Source organism: Coregonus clupeaformis, chromosome 36 (genome assembly GCF_020615455.1).
Source record: "Coregonus clupeaformis isolate EN_2021a chromosome 36, ASM2061545v1, whole genome shotgun sequence".
Taxonomy (NCBI): Eukaryota; Metazoa; Chordata; class Actinopteri; order Salmoniformes; family Salmonidae; genus Coregonus; species Coregonus clupeaformis.
In genome coordinates this window covers 27,512,735-27,537,197 of record NC_059227.1, presented here as the reverse complement: position 1 = coordinate 27,537,197, position 24,463 = coordinate 27,512,735, and the positions used below count along the sequence as shown (strand labels likewise).

At 41.1% G+C, this 24,463-nt stretch overlaps 1 protein-coding gene across 2 annotated transcripts in view; it reads left to right on the top strand.

Moving 5' to 3' along the window:
• Positions 1 to 24,463, top strand: part of LOC121552696 (leucine-rich repeat and fibronectin type-III domain-containing protein 2) — a 157,984-nt gene that overhangs the window by 74,839 nt on the left and 58,682 nt on the right. Inside the window, exons 2-3 of one of the 2 annotated variants that reach the window (XM_041865704.1) lie at positions 5,496 to 5,609; positions 14,180 to 14,280. The gene's annotated coding sequence lies outside the window, so the exon portion shown is untranslated. The remainder of the gene's footprint in view (positions 1 to 5,495; positions 5,610 to 14,179; positions 14,281 to 24,463) is intronic. The other variant, XM_041865705.1, reaches the window with a different exon arrangement.

The following is a 24,463-nucleotide window of genomic DNA, read 5'->3' as shown; positions in this document are numbered from 1 at the left end:
CATCTCCACAGATTAACTCTGGAGCTCTGTCAGAGTGACAATTGGGTTCTTGGTCACCTCCCTGACCAAGGCCCTTCTCCCCCGATTGCTCAGTTTGGCCGGGTGGCCAGCACTAGGAAGAGTCTTGGTGGTTCCAAACTTCTTCCATTTAAGAATGATGGAGGCCACTGTGTTCTTGGGGACCTTCAACGCTGCAGACATTTTTTGGTACCCTTCCTCAGATCTGTGCCTCGACACAATCCTGTCTCGGAGCTCTACGGACAATTCCTTCGACCTCATGACTTGGTTTTTGCTCTGACATGCACTGTCAACTCTGGGACCTTATATAGACAGGTGTGTGCCTTTCCAGATCATGTGCAATAAATTGAATTTCCCACAGGTGGACTCCAATCAAGTTGTAGAAACACCTCAAGGATTATCAATGGAAACAGAATGCACCTGATCACAATTTAGAGTCTCATAGGAAAGGGTCTGAATACTTATGTAAATTAGGCATTTCTGTTAGTTTTTTTCATTCATTTATAAACATTTCTAAAAACTTGTTTTCGCTTTGTCATTATGGGGTACTGTGTGTAGATTGATGAGGAAATGTTTTTATTTAATCCATTTTAGAATAAGGCTGTAACAAAATGTGGGTCTGAATACGCTGTTGTGCCTTCTTCACCACAGTGTTGGTGAAGTGGGACCATTTCAGCATTTCAGTGATGTGCACGCCATGAAACGTAAAGCTTTTGACCCTCTCCACTGCGGTGTGGATGGGATGTCTCTTTCCCTCTACCTGTAGTCCATGATCAGCTCCTTTGGGTTTTATTACATTGAGGGAGAGGTTATTTTCCTGGCACCACTCCGCCAGGGCTTAAAACCTCCTCCCTGTAAGCTCTCTAGTCGTTGTTGGTAATCAGGCCTACCACTTTTGTGTTGTCAGCAAACTTAATGATTGGGTTGGAGTCGTGCGCAGCCATAGAGTCATGGGTGAAGAGGGAGTACAGGAGGGGGCTGAGTACACACCCTTGTGGGGCCCTGGTGTTGAGGATATGCGTGTGCATACCCTCATGCCTACCCTCAGGTGTTGCCTAGAAAGAATGATGTATTAGAAAGAGTAATCCAGGAAAGATATAGACTAGATATACAGTGAGGGAAAAAATTATTTGATCCCCTGCTGATTTTGTACGTTTGCCCACTGACAAAGAAATTATCAGTCTATCATTTTAATGGTAGGCTATTTGAACAGTGAGAGACAGAATAACAACAAAATAATCCAGAAAAACGCATGTCAAAAATGTTATAAAATGATTTGCATTTTAATGAGGGAAATAAGTATTTGACCCCTCTGCAAAACATTACTTAGTACTTGGTGGAAAAACCCTTGTTGGCAATCACAGAGGTCAGACGTTTCTTGTAGTTGGCCAACAGGTTTGCACACATCTCAGGAGGGATTTTGTCCCACTCCTCTTTGCTGATCTTTTCCAAGTCATTAAGGTTTCGAGGCTGACGTTTGGCAACTCGAACCTTCAGCTCCCTCCACATATTTTCTATGGGATTAAGGTCTGGAGACTGGCTAGGCCACTCCAGAACCTTAATGTGCTTCTTCTTGAGCCACTCCTTTGTTGCCTTGGCCGTGTGTTTTGGGTCATTGTCATGCTGGAATACCCATCTACGACCCATTTTCAATGCCCTGACTGAGGGAAGGAGGTTCTCACCCAAAATTTGACGGTACATGGCCCCGTCCATCGTCCCTTTGATGTGGTAAAGTTGTCCTGTCCCCTTAGCAGAAAAACACCCCCAAAGCATAATGTTTCCACCTCCATGTTTGACGGTGGGGATGGTGTTCTTGGGGTCATAGGCAGCATTCCTCCTCCTCCAAACACGGCGAGTTGAGTTGATGCCAAAGAGCTCGATTTTGGTCTCATCTGACCACAACACTTTCACCCAGTTCTCCTCTGAATCATTCAGATGTTCATTGGCAAACTTCAGACGGCCCTGTATATGTGCTTTCTTGAGCAGGGGGACCTTGCGGGCGCTGCAGGATTTCAGTCCTTCACGGTGTAATGTGTTACCAATTGTTTTCTTGGTGACTATGGTCCCAGCTGCCTTGAGATCATTGACAAGATCCTCCCGTGTAGTTCTGGGCTGTTCTCATGATCATTGCAACTCCACGAGGTGAAATCTTGCATGGAGCCCTAGGCCGAGGGGGATTGACAGTTCTTTTGTGTTTCTTCCATTTGCGAATAATCGCACCAACTGTTGTCACCTTCTCACCAAGCTGCTTGGCGATGGTCTTGTTGCCCATTCCAGCCTTGTGTAGGTCTACAATCTTGTCCCTGACTTCCTTGGAGAGCTCTTTGGTCTTGGCCATGGTGGAGAGTTTGGAATCTGATTGATTGATTGCTTCCGTGGACAGGTGTCTTTTATACAGGTAACAAACTGAGATTAGGAGCACTCCCTTTAAGAGTGTGCTCCTAATCTCAGCTCGTTACCTATATAAAAGACACCTGGGAGCCAGAAATCTTTCTGATTGAGAGGGGGTCAAATACTGATTTCCCTCATTAAAATGCAAAGGAATTTATAACAAGTTTCACATGCTTTTTTCTGGATTTTGTTATTGTTATTCTGTCTCTCACTGTTCAAATAAACCTACCATTAAAATTATAGATTGATCATTTCTTTGTCAGTGGGCAAACGTACAAAATCAGCAGGGGATCAAATACTTTTTTCCTCACTGTAGTTAAGATGCCATTATGTAAATCCCATGGGCAGGGTGTTATGTTACATGGCTAGGGCTGTTGTGGTGACCATATTACCACCACACCGGCAGTCATGAGTCATGACCGCAGTAAAATTCCACGTGACTGTCGAGTCACAGTAATACCTTTCATGCACTCTGGACATGCCTTTGAAGTACCCAACTTGCTAACTACCATCAGGTCCTAATGGCCTGGTTGGTACTCAGGGCTCTATTGTCCCTCTAACCACTCTGACATCAATGCAAATGCAATCGAAAATCACATCAAACACTTATCATCAAAACAGTAGGCCTATTATACTTTTAAAACTCACCTCACTGTGATGGTTGAAACAGTGTAAAACATGTTTGTTGTGGATGTTGTTTCAAAGCTTAACACAACGAAATGGACAGCGCTTTCTAAGGTGATGATTCATTCAAAACGCTTATGCCCCCCCCCCAAAAAAAAAACTGAATTAAAATTATGATTGTGCCGTTATACAATACATAACCTTCCGCATATTAGGCACGGCAGAAAACAGAAAACAAAACTGATTTAAGATATCTTTGGTACATAATTGGTCTAGCCTATACTCCAAGATTAAACTAATTTGAGTAATCGCTGTTGAGTGTGTGGACTGTATTATTATACATACTTGATGAACTGGTTACCTTATGCTACGCTCAAAATGTCCATCCATGAGTCTGGGAGAGAATGTATAGCCCTAGGCGATGCTGTTGGTTCATTGATTTTTCAGGCCTGCTTACAGTTAGCCTGCAATTAGTGAATTTGTATTAGATTTTGAATAGCCTAGTAATAGGGAATGATTTTTATTTTCATAATTAATTGAGTGACACATTACCTTCAGCTATACAAAATATCTCACCACCATGCATTTCCTTCTCCTCCTCTATCTCCTGTATTACTTTCTTTAGCGTGCAGACAGGCGTTTAGTGAAATATGTTTTGTTGCGAAAACATGTTACTATTGATGTTCCCGAACAGATTTCACGTGATATCCCAAATTAAGCACTGGGAAGCTGCAGGAACAAGGTTGGAGAGCCCATGGCATACAGATTTTGGGTGGAATATCACCTGTCCGGCAGTGAGAGCATACTCCTCAAACAGTGGTTGATGCGTGGAGTGAAATAAGTGTTCTTAATTATATTTATTTCTCAGCTGCATATTAAGCACATGATCCACAGTGGTGCCCGATTGTCATACTTGAGTAAAAGTAAAGATACCTTAATAGGAAATGACTCAAGTGAAAGTGAATGTCACCCAGTAAAATACTACTTGAGTATAAGTCTAAAAGTATTTGTTTTTAAATATACTTAAGTATCAAAAGTAAATGTAATTGCAAAAACTTACTTAGTATAAATAATTTCAAATTCTTTATATTAAGCAAACTAGATGGCACAATTGTTTGTGTTTTTTAAATTTACGGATAGCCAGGGGCACACTCCAACACTCAGACATATCTCAGAAACAAAGCATTTGTGTAAATCTGCCAGATCAGAGGCAGTAGAGTTGACCACGGATGATCTCTTGATAAGAGTGTGAATTTGGTCCATTTCTGTCCTGCTAAGCAATTCAAAATGTAACGAGTATATCTTGTCAGCTAAATGAACAAGACTACAGCCTATGGCATGGAGCATAGCCAGATAACATAGGCCTACAGTAGGCCAACACATATTCTGTTCTTCTGATATACATTCTCTTCATATGATAATGTTTCTTTAGACCTGACTAAAATTAATAATGGATTTATTGCGATGGTGTAAATTAAATTGATTTATTCAACTTTTTTAAATGTAGATGTTCCAAAGGCTTGCATCAGCGGCTTGTATGCATGGAGGCCTGGAGATGCTAAACCTGTTTATGTTAATTAACGGTAGATTACCGTGAGACCGGCAGTCTTTTGCATGACAATAACCGGCTGACAAAATGTCATGACCGCCACAGCCCTATACAGTACATGGCTGTTGTGAAAGTGTATTATGGGTACATGTGAGCTTCCCAGTTTCACATGAATGTATGATTATGTAATTGGATATAAGAATGGACATATTGGAACCATACATTTTGCCATGCAGTACTATGTCCTATAACTGCGCATCATTATATCCTATTTTGGCCCAGTAGACAAGTTCACCATCCTAAACAGTTGTGCAGTCGGAACTGAAATCCACAAGCCCATCGATATCTAGCGGATGCTATCATTGCACTAGGCAGTAAATTAATGTTAAGTAAGTGGTTTGTGGACCTAAAGAGTACTAAAGAGTGAGTGATAGGTTTAGTTTACCACTGTTGTTGTTGTTGTCGCTGCTGTGTGGTGAATCATGGCCTGTCTGGCCCTCTGAAGGATGACACTGCCTCATGCTAACGCCAAAGCTCGCTAACAGCATCTGGTGTAAGATGTGAGCCAGTCACAGCGCTCAGAGAGAGACCCATCTATAAGGGAAAGGAGAGGTAGTAGAGTGTTGTGTCCTTGAGCAAAGGCACTAGCTCATCACAAAGTCAGATACCTAGTCATACTATATGGATGAGGATCATGAATTCGTCAGTCATGGTCTCCTCAGTCTAGCTCACCTTCTTGCTATAGCCACCTGTGTACACACCTAGCAGACTGACACCCGGAGGCTTGCTCTAGGGCAAAACAGTCAACGCTGAGATCTTCTCACTGAGAAAGCAACTTTTGCAATCGAGGGATGATTTCATGAACTTTTCATGAAGTTCTGAGATGGGTTTTCCTTCTCTCTCTTTCCTACAGGAGGGTGTTATGATGGTCAGAATGAGCTCAGGAATAAGGCCTTTGCTGAGGTGAAAATTATGGAAGCCTGACCTAAGGGGAATCCTCCACCTGATTATCCCTAGCCGGATCACTGTGAGTCTTACATCCTATTTCCCATCTCTCACTGGGACACACATATACACACAAGCACACATGCACTCATGCACACACATGCATCACTGGACGCTCTGGCCAAGGAGTAGGGTTGATCCAAGTGTTCTGACCTTACAACGGCAGTCAAGCCCTCAAGCTAACTGGCTAAAGTTGGCTTGCTTGCTAGCTACTTCCAGACACAAATGAGAGAACACCTCACTTTAACCATTTTACTCGCCTTAGCTGTTAGGCTGTTTTCATGTTATCTACAGCATTGGTGACTGTAGCTGTGCTGCTGGCAACATTTGAATTAATTTTTTTGCCGACGTTTACTGACACCAGTCATATTCAACGGGTGATGCACATTTGTAAACAAATCTGTTATTCTGCGCTCTGGCACACTCAGATTAAAGTGCTCTGAAATCGGAGTAGATAGCCAGAGCGAATGTATGTTCCGGCCCCCCAACCATCCCCTCAAGAAGAAATTGGCCCGCGGCTGAATCTAGTTGATGATCCCTGTCGAAGGGTAAGAGTTGAATACCCTTGCTGTATGTATTTCTGACTAAAATACCTTGTTGTCCTCATCAGTGTTCTGATGGAGGCCGGGGAATAAAATACTAATGTTGAATTTACGATCCGGAGAGTTTTAATTTCTATGCTGGCTCTTTGGGGAAGTGGAGCAACAAACATTCAAGCCACAACAAAAACAGCTTGCCACCTCGTAAATAGAGGTCTAATATTTATCGTAAACACCATCTATCTATGCTCATTAGGTTAACCTCTACGGGATCGGTGTCCCCTTTACGGGATGGTTGAGCTAACGTGCGCTAATGTGATTAGCATGACTGGACATAGACAAGTCTTATATGGGCAGAAAACTTAAATTCCTGTTAATCTAATTGCACTGTCCAATTTACAGTAGCTATTACAGTGGAAAAATACCATGCTATTGTTTGAGGAGAGTGCACAACAACAAAAAACTTATCACAGCAACTGGTTTGATACATTCACCTCTGAAGGTAAATAATGTACTTACATTCAGTAACATTGCTCTGATTTGTCATTCTAAGGGTCCTAGAGATAAAATGTAGCATAGTTTTGTTTAATAAAAAACTGGGTTCTACAGTATGAACCCCTGCTGTCTCTGGCTCCACACCCACCCAGCCCGGCCATCAAAATGTGTGAAAGTTAGTGTATAAGCTAATGATCCATCATGTATGACATTCCTGGGAGTGTGTAAACTTACATTTTGTATTACCATATAATTTTTGTATGTTCTCTATAGTTACAGTGGGGAGAACAAGTATTTGATACACTGCCAATTTTGCAGGTTTTCCTACTTACAAAGCATGTAGAGGTCTGTAATTTTTTATCATAGGTACACTTCAACTGTGAGAGACGGAATCTAAAACAAAAATCCAGAAAATCACATTGTATGATTTTTAAGTAATTAATTTTTATTTTATTGATTGACATAAGTAATTGGTACATCAGAAAAGCAGAACTTAATATTTGGTACAGAAACCTTTGTTTGCAATTACAGAGATCATACTTTTCCTGTAGGTCTTGACCAGGTTTGCACACACTGCAGCAGGGATTTTGGCCCACTCCTCCATACAGATATTCTCCAGATCCTTCAGGTTTCGGGGCTGTCGCCCTGGCTGTGTGCTCCTTAGTTGCCCTGGCTGTGTGTTTCGGGTTGTTGTCATGCTGGAAGACCCAGCCACGACCCATCTTCAATGCTCTTACTGAGGGATGGAGGTTGTTGGCCAAAATCTCGCGATACATGGCCCCATCCATCCTCCCGTCAATACGGTGCAGTCGTCCTGTCCCCTTTGCAGAAAAGCATCCCCAAAGAATGATGTTTCCACCTCCATGCTTCACGGTTGGGATGGTGTTCTTGGGGTTGTACTCATCCTTCTTCTTCCTCCAAACAAGGCGAGTGGAGTTTAGACCAAAAAGCTAAATTTTTGTCTCATCAGACCACATGACCTTCTCCCATTCCTCCTCTGGATCATCCAGATGGTCATTGGGAAACTTCAGACGGGCCTGGACATGCACTGGTTTGAGCAGGGGGACCTTACGTGCGCTGCAGGATTTTAATCCATGACAGCGTAGTGTGTTACTAATGGTTTTATTTGAGACTGTGGTCCCAGCTCTCTTCAGGTCATTGACCAGGTCCTGCCGTGTAGTTCTGGGCTGATCCCTCACCTTCCTCATGATCATTGATGCCCCACGAGGTGAGATCTTGCATGGAGCCCCAGACCGAGGGTGATTGACCATCATCTTGAACTTCTTCCATTTTCTAATAATTGCGCCAACAGTTGTTGCCTTCTCACCAAGCTGCTTGCCTATTGTCCTGTAGCCCATCCCAGCCTTGTGCAGGTCTACAATGTTATCCCTGATGTCCTTACACAGCTCTCTGGTCTTGGCCATTGTGGAGAGGTTGGAGTCTGTTTGACTGAGTGTGTGGACAGGTGTCTTTTATACAGGTAACGAGTTCAAACAGGTGCAGTTAATACAGGTAATGAGTGGAGAACAGGAGGGCTTCTTAAAGAAAAACTAACAGGTCTGTGAGAGCAGGAATTCTTACTGGTTGGTAGGTGATCAAATACTTATGTCATGCAATAAAATGCAAATGAATTACTTAAAAATCATACAATGTGATTTTCTGGATGTTTGTTTTAGATTCCGTCTCTCACAGTTGAAGTATACCTATGATAAAAATTACAGACCTCTACATGCTTTGTAAGTAGGAAAACCTGCAAAATCGGCAGTGTATCAAATACTTGTTCTCCCCACTGTATGTACTTCAAATTGTATCAATTGACCAATTCGGCACATTTGGGCAGACGTTATACAAAATAGACAAGTATTGCAATGCTTCACTGGATCGATCTGAAACCTTGCACACACATTGCTGCTTGCATTTTAAAGATGAAGAAAACGCTTTTTTTTTTTTTGTATTACCTTTTACCAGATCTAATGTGTTATATTCTTCTACATTAATTTCACATTTCCACAAACGTCAAAGTGTTTCCTTTCAAACGGTATCAAGAATATGCATATCCTTGCTTCAGGTCCTGAGCTACAGGCAGATAGATTTGGGAATGTCATTTTAGGCGAAGATTTGAAAAAAAGGGTCAGATCCTTAAGAGGTTAAACAGTGGTCATTGATTAAGGGGACTGGCGATAGCTTGTGAAACCCATACACTCCTGATCAGTGTATTTAAAGGCTGGCCATTGGATATCATATATCACCCTACCAAAGTGTTCCCTGTAGATGTTACAATTATTATTACGAATGATCTCTAAATTAATCCATGTTGTAGCAAAGCATTCTGATGCAAAGCACAGTTTCAGGTGATTTTTAAGAATGAGATACAGTGCAGCCAAGATGGTCTGACTCACTTGGCAGCCATTTCTCTTTCGCCACCTGACTAATTATCGGCCCTCTGTGTTTGGAGCAGAGTTCTCTCCATTTATCTCCATCTCTCTCCATGGAATAGGTAGAAGTCATTCAGATCTCAACATTTGAAAGGATTTGGCTCTGGATGAAGTGAGATATACCTAGCAGATGTGAATTTCACAGAACTAAAATCTTGGGTAATTTGGTCAGATGCCGAGATCTGTCCACGAGAGATTGGGGACAGATCAAAATTTACTGGGGGGAAGGGGCTGGTCCAACTAAAGGTGTCATAAAACAAAATGCAAACCCCTCCCCAACATTCAAAGTATTTTCACATGACCCTCCCCTTGAACTTAAAAAAAATTGAACACCCTCCCCCCTCATATAATTAACTCAAAATAATGTTTACGACCACAAATAACAATAACTGTAGCTACCTTGTGTTTATAAACTTGGATATCGACTTTGCCACTTCAGCATGCTTTTGTGGCACAGTCGATGCCACACAAGGTTAGAAGCCAGAAGGTTGAGGGTTCGCCGACCACCACATATGACCTCACTTTCCCTGCCTGTTTCATTACACTACGACCTTGTGTGGCATCGACTGTGCCACAAAAGCATGCTGAAGTGGCAAAGTCGATATCCAAGTTTATAAACACAAGGTAGCTACAGTTATTGTTATTTGTGGTCATAAACATTATTTTGAGTAAATTATATGAGGGGGGAGGGTGTTCAATTTATTTTAAAGTACAAGGGGAGGGTCATGTGAAAATACTTGGCACGACTCCAACACCATCATTAAGTTTGCCGACGACACAACAGTGGTAGGCCTGATCACCGACAACGATGAGACAGCCTATAGGGAGGAGGTCAGAGACCTGGCCGTGTGGTGCCAGGATAACAACCTCTCCCTCAACGTGACCAAGACAAAGGAGATGATTGTGGACTACAGGAAAAAAAAGAGGACTGAGCACGCCCCCATTCTCATCGACGGGGCTGTAGTGGAACAGGTTGAGAGCTTCAAGTTCCTTGGTGTCCACATCACCAACAAAACTATCATGGTCCAAACACACCAAGACAGTCGTGAAGAGGGCACGACAAAGCCTATTCCCCCTCAGGAGACTGAAAAGATTCGGCATGGGTCCTCAGATCCTCAAAAAATTCTACAGCTGCACCATCGAGAGCATCCTGACTGGTTGCATCACCGCCTGGTATGGCAACTGCTTGGCCTCCGACCGCAAGGCACTACAGAGGGTAGTGCGTACGGCCCAATACATCACTGGGGCCAAGCTTCCTGCCATCCAGGACCTCTATACCAGGCGGTGTCAGAGGAAGGCCCTCAAAATTGTCAAAGACTCCAGCCACCCTAGTCATAGACTGTTCTCTCTGCTACCGCACGGCAAGCGGTACCGGAGTGCCAAGTCTAGGTCCAAAAGACTTCTCAACAGCTTCTACCCCCAAGCCAAAAGACTCCTGAACAGCTAATCATGGCTACCCGGACTATTTGCACTGCCCCCCCCCCACCCCATCTTTTTACGCTGCTGCTACTCTGTTAATTATTTATGCATAGTCACTTTAACTCTACCCACATGTACATATTACTTCAACTACCTCAACTAGCCGGTGCCCCCGCACATTGACTCTGCACCGGTACCCCCCTGAATATATAGCCTCCCTACTGTTATTTTATTTTACTTCTGTTATTTTATTTTACTTTCTCAACACTTTTTTGTTGTTGTTTTATTTTATTTTTATATTAAAAATAAATGCACTGTTGGTTAAGGGCTGTAAGTAAGCATTTCACTGTAATGTCTGCACCTGTTGTATTCGGCGCATGTGGCCAATACAATTTGATTTGATTTGATTTGATCAGAGCCAGCTGCAGACAATGATCAGCTAGGGGGAAATCAGATTTTCAACATTTGTATGCTATATTTATAATTAAATAAAATATATGAAACAAATTTTCCACCAACAGGTTTCTGTGCCAATGCACCACACAACCAATAAACAAAGCATACCAACTTGGGGCACTTCAATACCATGGTTAGTGTTTTCAACACCACAATAAATAGACTATGTCAATCTCGACAAACAGAAAATACATCCCTCCGAATGTCATGTTTTGTAACAGATGTCTCTTTCCATTCATCAATTGACTGCTGCACGGTTGATTGATTGATCGATTTTACTTGTCCAGGATTGCACAATAAAGTCAGGGACTTATTTCCATTGTGGTCCCTATTTTTTTACATAAATACATATACAGTTACATAGATACAGACACAGAGATTACCTCCAGATGAGTATGAGGTGGGAGTTTAAGTACGATTCTTACAAGCTTGTTTGGCTGCTTGCTTATTCTTTAGATGTTTGGGGCTGCTGGTGAACCATGATGTGCAGGCATAATCAAAGTGACACTGGACTAGTGCACTTGCCAGGGTCTTTAGGGTGTCTATAGCTAGGTTTCTATCCAATTGGTGACAGATTTTCATGTGAATATTCTAAAACATTAGGCCATTTCAGAGTTTCCTTTACGAAAATGTGGCACTGGACAACATGACAAGGAATATTTAAATTTACTGGACATTTCAGAAATGTTACGGATATCCATATGCATTCAGATCAAACCTGGCGCAGCCGGCGCCATCAATAAACGAGGGATGTTGGCCAAATGAGCCACATTTACGTGTCCATAAAAACAGCCTATAACAAATTACAAAACCACTATTTCTTGTGTTTCGATGTGTAGCATATGCAAAACGTTATAGCCTATTTATTTTTAAAACAATAGTTGTCCACCTTACAGTTCAGCTGTCAGAGTATTGCATGCGAAGGCTTAGGTGTCCACTGTATGATATTCATAATCAAATAAATATATAGCCTATATAAAGGAAGATAATCTTAGGCCTAACCCCAGAGCGTTAGAGATATGCCAGTGGCATGCTACGACACTGACATGTATTTCTTTATGTCAGATGGCTACTGCATCTGCTATTCAGATATAGACGTACAAAAGGAGGGTAATTCTTTCATTTCCGATTCAAATATTTTGTATAAAGATAAGCATTATATTGTTCGATTATAGGAGTAACTCTGGTAGGCCTTCCTCACCAGTTTGACAACCCTCCCATATTTTGGGCCACCCTTCCCCCCCAGTAAACTTGTATCTGTCCCTTAAGCGCAGATGTGGCTTCTAAGAGGCTGAGACAGGAACTCACATCAAGTGCTCTCCCTGTGTTTAAGATTCTGCTTTGCACTTTGTTTATCTTGCACGATGGCCCATCGCAGAAGCAGAAATAGCTGTGCAAATGGGATGATCTGTCAATCTTATGGAACATTAGCCACTTAATGGGAAAGCAGAATCCTCCTTTCAACATGGGCTAAAGAAGCAGCTTGTGTCATTAGTCGAAAACTAACTGTGTTCACGGAATGTTCTGCATATTTATACAGATGAAATTCAAATACCGGTAGATGAGAATGTGTGTTGATGAGTTTGAGCTGTCAAGGGTTTTAAGGGGTGAATGACTCGAAAGCCTCTTATACCTTCTGCTCTTTGTTGTACTATATGGCACATCCAAGTGCTAGATGAGTAGAGATAGATCATTATGAAAATAGGTTAGGCCTGAAATTGATTTGAAGGCTCTATTTATGTTAGAAAGCAAACATTTATTCCCTGAAGTCTTCTTGGATTGGAGCGCTTTTCATTTTTTAGATTGTTTTGCAAAAAAGCAGAAAGCAATCTGTCTTGCACGTCTCTCTATGCAGTTAACATGTTTATGACTCGTGTCTTTTGAACTGAACGTTTTGCAAGAATAGGAAGCTTCACGATTACAGAACATGTAATGTCTCTACCCTATAAAGCCTTATAATCCAGTGCTATACGATTCATTATAACTTCATCAAGCTCTCAATTTACATAAATGCAGCTCAATCCTTCACCCCTAATATCACAGAGCTAATGAGTTTGGCAGGTGCGCTAGGTTGTAATTATATGAAGTAGGTTATTAAACACTTTCTTATGGCAATTATTTTCTGTCAGAGTGAATTATCTTAAATGTAGTTGAGAGGCCTACACTGCTACAATGGGCTTCACACTATTTATCCATGTGTCTGTCAAGCAAATCCATTCAGTTGTCTGTCTGGGAGGTGTCTGTGTTTTCTGTGTCTATTGGAACTAGTTTATCGCAATTACTAGTGTTATGGCACAGCTTAGGTAGTTCTTTGATTCTACTGTTTTGTCCCTCTTCAGTTTATCGCAATTACTTGTGTTATGGCACAGCTTAGGTAGTTCTTTGATTCTACTGTTTTGTCCCTCTTCACTTATTAAATTCAATAAGACAACTATTTCCTGTCTAACATCAGCATACTCAGTATGCATGAGTCATCTATATTATGTCCCTCTTGGGCACCATTTAGATGGCAGACTTGGTAACATGCCACCCTTTGCCACCTATTACACCTACTGTTTCTTGAATAGATATTCAAGCTCCAGCTGCAGGTTAATGACTACATTGATATGGATGTGCATTTCATCTATATTCAGTTTCAGCTCCCACACTGTGAGTGAGTGCACCTCATTGGTTTATTCTATCATACAGGATTTGCAGACATTGACATGCTGGTGTCTGCCCGAGGAACCATTCTACAGTGTGTTAAAGCTTTGACGCAAAGCTCTCAGGAATCCGCCCATATACTGGGATCCCCTCCCCTGCATCTCGTAGGCTGTTCTATGGATATGTCTAGAAACAAAATCCCCTTTGCAGGGCATTTGACGGTCATATTCAGATTCAGATTCCACTCAAGTTTTTAGTAATGCTGCTCTGAAAATCTTGATCAAAGTCCTCAAATGCCAAGCATTTAGTGATAAGGATTTAAGTTGAGGCAGTCTATCGCAGTGATGCTACATAGATGGCTTTTATGCATCCACCAGGACTAGATTTGTATTATTGGAAGCCGGAACCCATTATGCAATAAATCGTAATCATACAAGGGGCTAATTTGACCACTACATGTACAGGATTCCACATCCATCAGATTCTCAGAATTCCTGTAGCTATTTACACAACATCTGTGTTTGAGCTGATCGGAGTGTGTTGCCATGTGTAGACTGAGCAGACTGTGTGTGTTGGTGTATGTGTGCTTCCTGTGTGTTCTCCAGGTTGGCCATTCCCTCTGGTGTGGTGGTAAGAGACGTGCAGACTGTGATTGGCGGGCGATGCCCCGTGAGTGAACCTATGGCAGTGACACAACACAATACAGGTAAGTAGCACAGAACACAGTACAGGTGTTTGGGAATCCACTCACCTCACACACCTACAACAGACCCAATACCTGAGGGCCTTAACCTTACTGGTACAAAAAGAGGAAAAACAAAGGTTGATAAATCATTCAAAGGCCTTCGCTTTTGAAGGAGAAAGTATTGGTAAATGAAGGCTTTAGGTGGAACTAGGTGGTATGAGGCTGGACTGATGATGGTTTTGAGTGTTGGCGTGACTGAGTGACAAGTGTTGAGCACCGTTGGACACGTAGAAGCATGCAGGTTCCCTGGGGTTTATGATTTCTCTCAGACTAACCCCTGGGTGACCTTAAGAGGGGAAGAGAGTCTCCAGAATGCAGCCAGGGCCCTCCTGCAGCCTCCGAAAAACGTGAAGGTGATCGTTCTCTGTCGAAAGAGGAGATCATTTTTTGTATATGACAGTAAAACATTCTTATGATGTTTGTAGGCACATTCAATTATTGCACATTTTCTCATAAAAAGTATATTTCAGCCAATGGCCTGCTTCCATCTATGATGTAAACACAGCCTCTTGTGAAAATGCGAGCTGCTGTCTGATGAAGAGGAACAGATATACTGCAGCTAGAAATAAGATATCTGTTTTTGAGGTCATTTGAAATATCCAGCATGCAATACGAATTGTCTTGATTTCATGAATTAGTAACTCTGTTGACCATTTAGCCAATTTATTGAAAGCTAGCCAATGTTAGAGTTTGACTAGCCTAGCCAGCTACTGTAAATGTACATTTGTGTTTAATTTCTCTGTCAGTGAATTCAAATTTTTTATCATGTTTTGGCATGATTATATGTCTCATTTCAAGGAAGTAGCTGCAGGCTTAAATAAACATTCAATCATATACTTTGCATTGAAACCCAAATAAAAGCATGTAGATAGAAAGGTGTGTGTGTCATGTATGTTAGAATGGAGGTTTAAAAAACGACAGCTGCATGTGCATATTAGCCAATACATATGGCATAGCTTGTACTTATAGCATACCTTGCAATCCAATCTAATCTAAAAACAGTTGTACAATGTGCTCTTCAATAAGATAACCAGAGCTTGATTTCTAAACCATATATTGTCTCAAATAGCAGCTGCCCAATACCATGGCGGTCATGCATAATGTTGGATGCATTGGAATATAAGGTATTGAGAATGATAAAGACCCTGTAGGATTATAGAAACAGCAGTAGGGAAATTAATGTTTGAGTTTAAAATACTAAATGTTCAGTGAATGTGAGTATATTTAGTGTATTAACTTTTCTACTAACCTTCTAAAAGTTGACGGTGCCAAAATCTTGTCAATCCATTATTCTACTAACTATGACTGAGTGTGAGACATGTTTTCCATAATGTACATTTCATGCATTTACATTCCAACAAAGAACACCATCACAAATAGTGTTTCACGGAGACAAATAGCAAAGGTGTCTCAGGCAGTATTTGAAGTATCTAAATATAGTTTAACTTACCAATCAATGTATAGCAAGTGTCGTGGAGGGCACAATCTTACAATGTTGCAGTCCAGAAATGAGAGCTTTACCATCAATGCCATGGACGGGCATCAAAAAAACAGAAGTCATCATGAGGGGCCGCAGTTGCTCGCGGGCCTGCGTACCCACATTCATACCCCCCTACAAACACGCACACATTGCGAGCAAAACATTTTAGTGACCCCCCTTTTGACAGCAGAGATAATTTGTTTTAGAGTAAATTTTGTGCAATTCTAAACATTTTGCCATGGGGTGTAGAGAAATGTTTGCAGTTTTGAATATGATATCTGAGTGAGACTGACTAACTGAATTAATTGGGGCCCCCCGGCCGGTAATTCCACCATGATAACATGCTGGCCACTAAATTAACTTAGCAATCTAAAAAATGACATGGGCTAATTGACTGACATAACAAGAGAAAAATTGCACTTATAGTATTCTACTATTCTAACTCGCAACAGTAAGTTGAGATCCCGACTGAGTTCCAAAAAATAAAATACCTATATTTTGGAGATATTGATCTGAGGGCCTTCAAAGGGGGGGCACCAGTTGCCCATCTCTGATCTCTAATCTATGCCAAAAGCCTGGGCCTCTGATAGAGACTGTACAACTGTCATCAACGCATGCTTCAGTATTCCCCCTTCTCTCTAGGAGAATTTGTGTGCCCAGGCCCCATGGGTGTATCGAAAGGATCCCACCCTAGTCACCAATGTAGCTGACCGATGTAGAGAGAGACAAGTCCCTTAGCAGAATGAAATCTAAAGCTTGTGTGGTCCAGAGACGAGAACTCTATCATCAATGGCAAAAGGCTCTTGATGGGGACAATAGAATAATCCCCACTGCTTGTTACAATAGTAAAATAGTCTGTTTATCACCTGTTTAACTGATTCTACATTGAATTTAGTCTTCGAGATGCTAAAAAAAGCAAGTGTATCTGTAATTGGTGTTTCTTCAACTCTAAAATGCACTACACTGTGTAAGACAAAACCAACAAAGAAAAGACAACAGGCAAATGCATGTGGTCCCAATGTCTAAAAACTGACGGCAGGGCTAGTTCAAACTGCAGTAGGATGGTTCTCCTCACAGGTGAGTGAATCAGCCCATGATTGGTGAATAGCACTTATTTTATCTCTGGGAGCAGGACACAGGAGAGCTGAATAGATAATGTGAGACAAAAGTGAGAGCAAGAATGAATAAAATAAATAATCACAGAAAAGGAATGTAGTTTGTGAGCTAGAAAATGAACATCCTGACAGTCTGAGACAGGGTGTTCTGCAAGCATCCTACTCCAACTATTAACAGGGATAATGTGGCATTTTTTATTTTTCAGTATGAATGAAATTAGTGGGTTCTGCCCTGATGACTGTATTAGATTTAGACTACTTGTCCTATAGATTTTTGTAGACTTCAATAATTACTTGGAATAAACCGATATCTAAAACGCTCCTTGTCACGGAATGACATGCTAGCTAGTGATAAAGCTATCTGCTCCAGATCTACTTGTTGTAACTAGCTAGCTAACTAGCGCGCTAGCTAAATTACTAAGGTTGCTGTGTTCTAAGTTGGGAGTCATTTTACAGCTTGCATTGATGGTATCATGTTTCTATAACTAAATAGTTTGATTATAAATAATTAAAAGACTTTACCTGATAGCAGTTTGTCAGACGGAGATCTGACAGCTGTCTAGATAACATGATTGGCAACGTGATCAGCAGAGATAGTACCATGGATAGTACACAACTTTTGATTGGTTTTCAGTTTAGTACTCGGCTGCGTTTGCCTGTCCAGCTAGTGAACATTAAAGTATGCATTTTGAAAAAATGGCTGGAATTTATATTGCCAACAAACGGAAATGTGTTCAGAATAAATAAATATACACAATATGTAAAAACCAGCTCCTCCCTAGACAGAGATTGATCATCTCGAAAACTAAAGCAGATAGCTTGCTATGTATGGCCCACCACCTAGGGAAATATGTTGAAGATTTAAACATGCCTCTTGCCTTGCTAGCCAGCTACAAAGCCAGAGGTCTTCAAAAGTATTGTGTCCCTCCCTACTGCATATGCCTTGCCAGAACGATTTGTTTCATTTCCACAGAAAAACATGAACTCAAATTATTTTAATTATGCACTTTTATCTCTTCAAGTAAATAGAAAACAGCAGGAGGAATCTCAATCTCAAGACCTCATTTCGTTACCCTAAACTTTAAAGTAACATCTGGTGCTGCTGAATCAAAGTTGTTCAATTATTGTTACTTTACCAAAGTAAAGGAAAAGTCTTATTGCTTGAGTAAAAAATACTATTTTGCTGTATCTTTTCGACAGAAATGCTTTTTCTCTGTTTTTGAAATGGGCTGTTTGCTGGCTTCTGTTGTGAACACAGCTGGAGTTGCCAAGAACCATGGTGTGAGAAGGAGGCGCATCCCCCACCTCTCTGACCCAGCCACCACAGGTAGCCCTGCTTTATGTTGCTCAGTAATGCTTCCTCTGGATGGAGAGGATGATAAAATTCGATCTCTGGATGTGAATGGGGATACTGTTACGTTTAATAATGAGAGGTAACAGAGGGGCAGTATATGGGGTATTCTCAACGGCAGCCATTTTTTATCTTCTATAGCCTAAAGCCAACAATGCCCAGCTGTGTCCTTTGTTTTGCATACAGACCAAATCAATCAATCAATGATGGGGGTAAAAACAATGTAGTGGACCATGCTGTATGGGAGGATCCATGTTTCGGTCTTGTTTTATTACACCTGTCTTGTCGCCCGTGAAAGGTGATATGTCATCTTAATCTGAGTCGGGCAGGGCAGGGTGGAGAGAGGAGATGAAGGATGGTAGAATCCCTCTATATCCATGAAATTATATACAGTACACGGATGAATCCGTAGAATTTCATGGGCATTTCTAATATTGACACACTCTGCTTCAGTGGTTTCTCTGGCTCTTTGAGGAGCCAGAGAGAAGGGCAGGGACTGAGAAAGTTAAGTACATAAAATCCTCTCCTGCAGAAAATCCTCTCCTGTTAAAGCAATCCACAACTCATTCCAATAAAACCTCCCCTGTCCCTTTAAAATAAAATTGTTAATGATTGCTTCAAAAGATTTTTCAGAGGGGAAAAGTGATTACCCTAAAACTAAAACACCATATAATGTACATGATATCTATTTACGTGCACAGATTGTAGGATTTCTGGCTATTTGCTTTTAGACTGAAATGTACTGTACAGATGTAAGGTTCTGTATTTGTTTTCTTAGTTCACCTTGTGTTCTTGTGCGTAGCCCTGTTTCTTTGTGTTCTTGAACGTAGCCCTGTCTTTCATTTTTGTTCATTGATTTCACCTGTGTTAGTTACTCACCTGGTCTCATCAGCTCCTTATTTAGTTCAGTTCTTTCTGTTTGTGCCTTGTGAGGTATTGTTCGTTTTGACTCTACTAAGCCTTTTGCTAGCTCGTTTGTGAGAACCAGTTTTAGCCTTCAGTCCTAGTTTTGTTTCACCTGCCTGTTTGCCTACCTGTGTATGATCATTGCCTGCCTGTGACCACGATTCCTGCCTTCTGCGAAGGCGAAATAAACATCTGCCGCGTGCTGCGAGTGAATCTCCATATTTTCTTCCCTGAGTATTCATTACTACAGGGTTGGGTTTGGACCTAGACTTGGCGCTCCGGTACCGCTTGCCGTGCGGTAGCAGAGAGAACAGTCTATGACTAGGGTGGCTGGAGTCTTTGATAATTTTTAGGGCCTTCCTCTGACACTTGAGGTCCTGGATGGCAGGAAGCTTGGCCCCAGTGATGTACTGGGCCGTACGCACTACCCTCTGTAGTGCCTTGCAGTCGGAGGCCGAGCAGTTGCCATACCAGGCGGTGATGCAACCAGTCAGGATGCTCTCGATGGTGCAGCTGTATAACTTTTTGAGGATCTGAGGACCCATGCCAAATCTTTTCAGTCTCCTGAGGGTGAATAGGCTTTGTTGTGCCTTCTTCATGACTGTCTTGGTGTGTTTGGACCATGATAGTTTGTTGGTGATGTGGACACCAAGGAACTTGAAGCTCTCAACCTGTTTCACTACAACCCCGTCGATGAGAATGGGGGCGTGCTCAGTCCTCTTTTTTTTCCTGTAGTCCACAATCATCTCCTTTGTCTTGATCACATTGAGGGGGAGGTTGTTATCCTGGCACCACACGGCCAGGTCTCTGACATCCTCCCTATAGGCTGTCTCATCATTGTCGGTGATCAGGCCTACCACTGTTGTGTCGTCGGCAAACTTAATGATGGTGTTGGAGTCGTGCCTGGCCATGCAGTCATGGGTGAACATGGAGTACAGGAGGGGACTGAGCACAAATGCTATTTTTGTTCCTCTGCCGGTTTTGATTCTTTATATTGGGCAGACAGACCAGTTCCCTACCTCCTCCCGCTGCCACCTGCCTTCTCTATTTTTGGGGTAATGCTGTAATCAGTTGGTTGTACTGTTGGATTGAGCAGACCTTCCCATACAATTCCGATAGCTCCATGAAAGACATAACTCTTCCATTCCAATTTACAATATCATAAAAATAAAAATAAAAACTTTTCAAACATCTTTTCCATAAATACAGATATTTTATCAACCAGCACATTTGTCACCGACCGGATCTTATGTAGCAACATTTGAAATTGTGTTTTTTACATTGGATAAAAGTAGAGACTTAGAAAATGGTATATCATACACTACAGTTGAGGACCAATGGGAAAGTAATTTGCTTTGAAAGTTGATAAACTTGTAAAATCACTTTTGAGAAAATGGCCCTTGAATGTTATGGTACACATACTGGAGAGCTCTTCTTTGTCTACACCCATTTAGCATCATTCACACCATCTCTTTAAGGATTCACATGTGAGGCCATGTACTAAACAACCAAAGATTTCAAGACTAAAGGCTGGTTTATACTACGGGTGTGTTCATTAATTTAATCTGGAGTGCCAGAGTGTTTTCTGGGCATTCGTAAACTCAGAGCGTTGTCAGATTGTCCGTTCGAAAATTCAGAGCATTTCGCTCTCGGAGCGTTCAGAGTGCACACTGGACGCTCTGGCCGAGGAGTAGGGTTGAATCAAGCGTTCTGACCTAACAACAACAGTCAAGCACCCAAGCTAACTGGCTAACATTGGCTAGCTTGCTAGCTACTTCCAGACACAAATGAGAGAACAGCTCACTCTGACCATTTTACTCGCCCTAGCAGAGCTGGTTAGGCAGTTTTTATGTCATCCAGAGCGTTGGTGACTGCAACTGTGCTGCTGGCAACAATTGAATTACGTTTTTTTGCCAACGTTTACTGACACCGGCCATATTCAACGAGTGTTGAGCATTCATAAATGTGTCTGGTATTGTGCCCTCAGGCACACTCAGACGAGAGTGCTCTGAAATCGGAGTAGATAGCCAGAGCGAATTTACCAGCTACGTCTATCGACAGTTGTCGCAGTAACATAATGAACATTCTATTGAAATGGTTACTTCCATAGTGGAGATTTTTGTTTAGACATGAAAACGACTTTCTTATTAAATTAGAAACGTGTACTATCTGAAAATGTAGCTAGCTAGACTATCTTACCCATATACATGGATATACACTTCACCTTCTCTGTCACGGATGCCATGGTTCCCCTTAGTTTGAAGGTGTAATCCAGAGACAGGTGTTTTATACAACAGCCTTCTGTGTGTTCTCTTCTGCGTATTTGCATTAAAACGCCAGAATTTTCTCCATCTCCTTAGCTATCATACTCTAATTCCACTGCTACATGGCAGACCAATCCGAACTCATCTCTCGGCATGTCCAGCCCACTCATTATCTCAGCCAATCATGGCTAGCAGGAATGTTGGTGTCTTTTTCCGTGGCTAAACAAACTAGGCTCATAATTTAACAATTGTATTCATATTTACAGATGGCATACAAGTTTGTTATTAAGGCACATGAAAGTTCACATGTTCCAGAATGCATTTCTGCCAAAAAACGCATTTTGATTAAAAATAAAGTTTGCGTTCAAATGGCTCTCCAGTCAAAGTTTGGACACATCTACTCATTCAAGGGTTTTTCTTTATTTTTTACTATTTTCTACATTGTAGAATAATAGTGAAGACATCATAACTATGAAATTACACATATGGAATCATGTAGTAATCAAAAAAGTGTTAAACAAAACAAAATTCTTCAAATAGCCACCCTTTGCCTTGATGACAGCTTTGCACACTCTTGGCATTCTCTCAACCAGCTTCATGAGGTAGTCACCTGGAATACATTTTAATTAACAGGTGTGCCATGTTAAAAGTACATTTGTAAAATGATCTGCACAAGTATAAGATAAGTTGGTACACTTATCATAATTAGGTTTTAGTCCAGAGAGGCCAGAAAAGTTATCTAGATCTTCAATGAGACATTGCAGGGATCTCACTTGGGGACTTAATATACATTTACATTTTAGTCATTTAGCAGACGCTCTTATCCAGAGCGACTTACAGGAGCAATTAGGGTTAAGTGCCTTACTCAAGGGCACATCGGCAGATTTTTCACCTAGTCGGCTCGGGGATTAGAAACAGCGACCTTTCGGTTACTGGCACAACGCTCTTAACCACTAAGCTACCTGCTGCCCTATACAACTTGAGTCATAGGCATACATGGACACCTTTGTTTTTAAGCCTTGGCTTTCTAATCTTCTAACGTTGTTATTTGATCTGATTTTAATAGCTAACATTTCGATGGCCATAATGAACAAGAGATGGTGACAGCGGACACTCCTCTTGACAGATCAAAACTCTCTGAGAAGTAGCCGCTATTTACTATTTTAAATCTGGGATTGCTATACATTACTTTTACACATTGAATAAGAGACTCACCGAAATTATAAACAATCCAGGCATTTATATATAAAATCGAGTCTTACTTTATCAAAGGCCTTTTCAAAATCTGCTATGAATACCAGGCTTGGCTTCTTAGATGTTTCATGTTGTTCTATTATTTCTAGTAGTTGTCGTATATTGTCTCCAAAGTATCGTCCATGTAAAAAATCTGTCTGATCAGAATGAACAATGCCTGGTAAAACCGTTTTAATTCTGAGTGCTATGCATTTCGCTAGAATTTTTGCATCACAACATTTAAGTATTATTATTTTTAGATGGACTGGATCTTTATATTTGTCATCTGGGTCTTGTTTTAGTAATAGTGAAATCAGACCTTCCTGCTGAGTACCTGACAGACTACCATTTATATAGGAGTAATTAAATCCAAAGTTAAATCTAGAATCGGTTTCCTATTTCGCAACAAAGCCTCCTTCACTCATGCTGCCAAACATGCCCTCGTAAAACTGACTATCCTACCGATCCTTGACTTCGGCGATGTCATTTACAAAATAGCCTCCAACACTCTACTCAGCAAATTGGATGTTGTCTATCACAGTGCCATCCGTTTTGTCTCCAAAGCCCCATATAATACCCACCACTGTGACCTGTACGCTCTTGTTGGCTGGTCCTCACTACATATTCGTCGCCAAACCCACTGGCTCCAGGCCATCTATAAATCACTGCTAGGCAAATCCCCGCCTTATATTAGCTCATTGGTCACCATAGCAACACCCACCCGTAGTCTGCGCTCCAGCGGGTATATCTCACTGGTCATCCCCAAAGCCAACACCTCCTTTGGCCGCAATTCCTTCCAGTTCTCTGCTGCCAATGACTGGAACAAATTGCAAAAATCTCTGAAGCTGGAGACACTTATCTCCCTCACTAACTTTAAGCATCAGTTGTCAGAGCACCTTACCGATCACTGCACCTGTACACAGCCCATCTGAAATTAGCCCGCCCAACTACCTCATCCCTATATTGTTATTTATTTTGCTCATTAGTACCCCAGTATCTCTATTTGCACATCATCTCTTGCACATCATTCCAGTGTTAATACTAAATTGTAATTATTTTGCACTATAGCCTATTTTATTGCCTTACCTCCATAACTTGCTAAATTTCCACACTGTATATTAATTGTATTTCTGTTGTATTTTTGACTTTGTTTTGTTTTACCCCATATGTAACTCTGTGTTGTTGTTTTTATCGCACTGCTTTGCTTTATCTTGGCCAGGTCGCAGTTGTAAATGAGAACTTGTTCTCAACTGGTTTACCTGGTTAAATAAAGGTGAAATAAAATAAAAAAATTAAATTAAAAAAATTAAAACAAGCTAATAATGGAGCTTTGAGTATATAAAAAACATCTACTTAAAAATATTTAGCTCTCTCTTTTAAAATATAATTTGGAGAATCATGGATGACTCTGTCTTTAGTAACGAGTTTCTGCAAATTATTTTTGGTAGCGTTCCTGTGTTGGAGATTCAGGAAGACTTTGGTGCATTTTTCTCCATATTCCATCCAGTTTGCTTTATTTTTGTAATAGATTACATTAGATCATTCTTGAATAAGTTCTTCCAGCTCTTTTTGGTTTTCCTCTAACTTGTTTTGTATCTCTTTAGTACCGTTTTTTTTTTATTGCTATCTACATGTACTATTAGTTCCTGTATCTCTCTTGTTAGTATTGTCTCTTTAGACAACAAATGCTTTTTTTTGCTGATGAATGTTGAATTTAATGTCCTCTGAAGGTACATTTAAAGGTATCCCAAACAATAAGGGGATTTGCTGAACCTATATTGTACTGGATACATTC